We start from the raw sequence: 5498 nt of genomic DNA on the forward strand, positions 1-5498 counted from the left end.
TATTTCTTTTATTACAAGTATCCCGATATTTTAAAATGACGAAAATGATCAGAAGAGGTTTATTAAGAATATGTATCAATATGGACGTAAACAATAAATTCTTACAAAGTTACACCTAATAAACTCAATTTTCAAGGGGGGGTATGAATAATATCGGGCACAAGTGTATATATAATATAAAGCTGAACGCGCGCGCGTGCGCGCGTGTGTGTGGTCACGAATAAGCTTCTATATGGTTGACTATTTTAAAAAACTGATTACATATAATGATAGAAGATGTATCGAGACACAGGAATGGGTATGTTTGATCTGGCAGAACGGTGATTCATAAAAATTGTGAGGTCTGCGTTCGCGCCTGGCATCCAAAGTATGGAAATAAAAAAACGAAAAAAAAGGAAGTTTACAAAGGTTTTTGATATAGATGTACATAATAATACTTTGATAAGTATGTTTTAACTTAAATAGGTATGGTATAATAAAATGGTGGGGTCTGCGTTCGCGCCTGGACTCCATAGAATGGATATAGGCACACACTTAATAAATACTTTTCATATCTATCTGCGTAAGTATACTTTGATTATTATGTTTCAGTTTGAAGAAATATGGTATAATAAAATTATGGGGTGTTCGTTCGCGCCTGACCTCCATAGAATGGAAATATGTCACAAAATTTAACAAGGTTTTTTAATATAGACCCACAGAATATTGTGATAAGTGTTTCAGTGTGAACAGGTATGGTATAATAAATTATGGGGTTTATCTATTTTATTTTTACTTTCATCATATTTTGTTTTGGTTTTGATACCCCCAAATTCGAAGCTATCTCTTTACAACCCTTCCTTTTCATAACTTATCATACTTTCATAAATCAGGGTTCATTTTCTGTAGGCTATTTTTGAACCCAGTCAACGACGGGTACTTTTGCTAGTATATATATATATATATATATATATATATATATATATATATATATATATATATATATATATATATATATATAATTCGTATGTCTTTTTATATACTTGCCTTCCCCCTAGGGCAGGGTTAGATAGGAGGTCGGTTTGTAAATGTTGAGAAAAAGGCCACTTGGGTTTCATCTCGAAGGATTTCTTCTTCCCTGCCCAAGGATGAAAAAGATAAATTTTACTATCAAAACAGATACTACACATTACTACTAGCCAAAAGGCTTAGGCGTTATTATTTATTGTTCGGTGTTAATCTATCAATCGATCTATCTATCGATCTATCTATCTGACTGCCTGTATCTATATCCATTGTTTATCTGTCTACCTATCAATATATCTATAATATTCATATAGTTTTACCCAGTTGGCTAACACTCATCAAACCTTTTACATCTGCAAACAAGATTTCTTTTTATTCACTGTATCCCAATTAATTCATTGAATTAATCAACATTATGACATAATTAAATTAACTTCACCAAAACGCAATAATCTCAGATGTGCCCGTCCACGCTATTAAATTAACGATGTTCTTTATAACCAGACGAAAGCTGGCAAAGACGTAATATTCATGATGGACAAACAATAAAAAATAAACAACCAGTTTTCATAAAATAATGAATTTTGACAGATCGTATCTAAGTTTCCACACAAGAAATATTGTCTATAAAAATTGAAAATCCACAAAGAAAACCAGAAATAGTGCGAAATGCCGTATTTACCGATCCAAGCGACTTCCGCTTTTGAAACAACTCGGCAGTAAACGGTTTATTTAATTTGAAGACCCCGCCGAAAATGTAATTCAAAACATAAGAATATTCATAAACTGATTAAAAAGATTGTTTACTTACATAATAAAATTGTAAGGCAAGGCATAAGAATGTCGTAAAATGATTTTTATAGAAATAATTGAGAATAAAAGTTAAATATAATAAATAAGAATATCCATAAACTAATTTTTATAAATAAATATTTTTATTTACGTTTGTTTTTACTCGCGTGCAAGCGACTCTATAAGTCACTGCGTCGGTCAGTCGGTTGGTCGGTCTCTCCGTAACACTTTTGTGTTTGGCTTTTTTGGTTCAGATCAAATTCTGTTGTTAATACATGCTGTTCTTAGCTTTTTAAGCTTTTCAAAGTGTAGTATCTGTTCCGGCAGATACTGCAAGCAAAGACCATATGTGGGGGCGACCCTACATGTAAGACATTGGTCAGTGTAGGGGCAACCCTTCATACCAATTGTCACTATCCATCTCCCCTACTCCCCGGGGAGTTGGCCTCCATTTCCCCTTCACTCCTCACATTAAAAATCGGCCTTGTGCCTTGTGCCTAATTTGCTCGGTGGGGGAGCAAATAAATACAGCTTTTCTTGGCATTTTGGCCAAGATCAAAGTGTAGTATATGTTCCGGCAGATACTGCAAGCAAAGACCATATGTGGGGACAGCCTCACATATAAGACCTTGGTCAATGTAGGGCAACCCTTCATGCCAATTGTCACTATCAAGCTCCCTTACTCCCCGGGGAGCTGATCCCCATTTCCCTTTCACTCCTCACATTAAAAATCGGCCTTATGCCTAATTTGCTCGGTGAGGGAGCAAATAAATACCCTTTTCTTGGCCTTTTGGCCAAGATCAAAGTGTAGTATCTGTTCTTACTACATGCTGTGATATAAAGTGGGGGATCAATTTTCAGTATTAATTTAATGTAAAATGATCACCCACTTTACAACCAGTCAGTCTCAAAGCCATTCAAGTCATTCTCCAGATCATTCAAGTTGTTTTTGAAGGATTCTAGTTATTTTTTAAGCATTCAAGTCATTCTTAAGGTCATTCAATTCATCCTTAAGTTCATTAAAGTCATTCTAAGTCATTTACTTTTTATTTATTTAAGTTTCAGCCTATTTTTCGGTCATTTTAGTTTATCTTTAAGAATTTCATGTCAATCCTACATTCACGCATTCATTCATTACACGAGAACACGCGACTAATGGCTATCGGCCTTGTTTAAAACAAAATTTATTTACTTGTATAAACATTTTTACAGAAATAATTAATACTAAATATTTTAGAGATAATAAATGAGATCTAACAGTAAATATATATTATTCCATAATATGTGTTATAACCGTAAAAGTTTCAGCAAAAGCAACATAAAGTGAGATCAAACCAAATCTATTTTCTCGCTTGCTACCATACGATGAAATATTACTTGTTTTACAGGCGAATTGTCGGTGACTAAACTAGCACACTCTCACTAGACATGCCTTGACTTATTAGATGAGGTTGGTTTGTAGAACTGCCCGCCAGTGGAACACTGTTCCTCCGGCAGATTACAATATGATAGTCTTCAAGTTCAATGTAAACAAATTTTTGTTGAGCCGTCCCCTTAAATAATTCAAATTGTACCCAATCTACACCATTAATGATTACTACACTACTACCTTACAGTCATTAACACTTATCCTTGAGTGACGTTCCGGCCTTGATAAGTGGTGACTCTTTTGTAAAAAAAAAAAAAAAAGAAAAAAGCCGGCCAACAATATTGAAAACAAGAGCTATCAAATATTAGATTAACTTCATTGGAGCCAATAGCTATTTATTTTTGTCAGCCTCGTAATCCTCGTTTTTCCCTATAATGTGCTTGCTCACATTCCATGAGAGATGTTTCTGATAAAGGGGTAAGAATTACTGTTTCTCGGTCGGCAGTTATCTTCAGTGTGCAATATATGGAGATTTTCAATCCACTCACAATAATCTTAATTATTAAAGTTTCAATGTATCAAGTTCTTTAGCTGTTATCCTAGGGTGGTTTCTAGCCTTGATAGACGTGATATAACAGTATAAACTTCAGCAAAAGCCCGTGTCTATTCTTTTTATCTTCGAGTTGTCAGTGCATTTCAGCATATTTTATTTATTTATAAATTTGTGCGCACATATTGTTTATTTGTTCTGCAGTAAACATTAATCCGTAGATGTGAAACACTGACAAACACTAATGAAAAGACTCAATTGTAAAATTAATAAAATCTCGTATTTATGAATTACATTTCTACACCTACACATGTTTAATACGTTTACCAAATGTTTCTATGTAACGTTGCGGTTTACAAGCAAACAAACTAAATAAACAAATAAATATACGGGTCGGTATTTTTTTTAATTAAAAAAAAAAAAGTTTTATTACACGTTACACTCCCGTCTCGACACCACTTAAAAAGTCCCTCGCAGTCACATGTCCATCTAACCCGGACGATGTTTCTCTTTCCTCTAACCGTATTTAGGACACAGTCGGCCCATTCTCATCCTCGACTTTACACGTCCATTTTCTTCGACGTCCACTTTGTTTCTCTCCCGAGCATGTGGTGTCTTTTTTCTGTTTTTCTTGTCGCGCCAACTCGGGCACACTTCCTAATTTGCATATGCGCGCTTTTCGGCTACTGCTGCTGCTAATCTCTTCGCAAACCAGCCATCCTTCGCATCTGCTGATATTTTTCCACGCGCTTATATGCCACTTTTTTGCTATCGTCGACATTTTTCGGACAGTTTACATAAAACGCTGAAAGGTGTCGAAACGCTGAGCCAATGAAACATAAATAGCCAACGTGATTTAAGAAAACATTTATTTGCTGTCATTAGTTTATTATATAAAAAAACTAAATAAACTAAATAAACTAAATGTTTACCTTAATTTGAACAAAAAAAATCATATAACAAAACCAGAAACATCGTTATTTAATAAATAAATAAATATGACGGATCTTCTAGGATTCAAAATCAATAAGATATATTTCGATTACAAAAAGAGAAAAAAAGATGTCGCAAGAATTAAGAAAAAAAATCAAATGAATTTGAGTGGCACTAAGCCTTCACAAGGTTCCAGCTCTCCTCGCACTTGTTCAACAGAGGTCTGGTCAATGCTCTCTCCTCGGTCTTTCCATCCTCCTTGATCCTTCTCGGCTATTTGGTGACACTCTTTTTTTTTTTGAGGGGATCGATGATGGGGCAATGGGATAGCGAACTGATAGATATGCAGCTTCAATATTCTTGGTTCCATGTAACGCTTCTTCATATTTCGTCTCTGCAGTAGCTCCTCTGACCTGCGCATGTGGCCGCATTCAAGGGTTTTCCTTAATATTTCAGCTGTTTTCATTATTGTTATTCGTTGTATCTTTCCAGTCATTCCTCCGATTCTAATTTCTCCCATTCTTTTTCAAAGCTTTTCGGAATTGTTCCCCGTGCTCCTATTGTTATAGGTACTATCTTGATTGAAAGTTCCGGCGATGTATTATTATTATTATTATTATTATTATTATTATTATTATTATTATTATAATAAATATGATTATTATATACTCACTAGGAGTTCTCACGCAGGTCATCATCAGATATTGCTCACTGACACCAACCTGTGGTCTTCCCAGGAGTCTGGTTGACAATAAGTCTCCCCAGATTTCCAGTACTCTTCGCTTATTTCGATAAACTTTACAAATGATAATTGTATGATCACAACAGCAGTTTTCTTCTTCTTCTTCT

General features: G+C 34.6%; 1 pseudogene; it reads left to right on the plus strand.

Annotated features, from left to right (window-relative positions):
• Positions 1-2570: 2570 nt before the first annotated feature.
• On the plus strand, positions 2571-2688 carry LOC145280497 (U2 spliceosomal RNA; annotated as a pseudogene).
• Positions 2689-5498: the final 2810 nt, after the last annotated feature.

The sequence above is a fragment of the Euprymna scolopes genome, chromosome 7 (assembly GCF_053919585.1).
Source record: "Euprymna scolopes isolate OS-2025 chromosome 7, ASM5391958v1, whole genome shotgun sequence".
Taxonomy (NCBI): Eukaryota; Metazoa; Mollusca; class Cephalopoda; order Sepiida; family Sepiolidae; genus Euprymna; species Euprymna scolopes.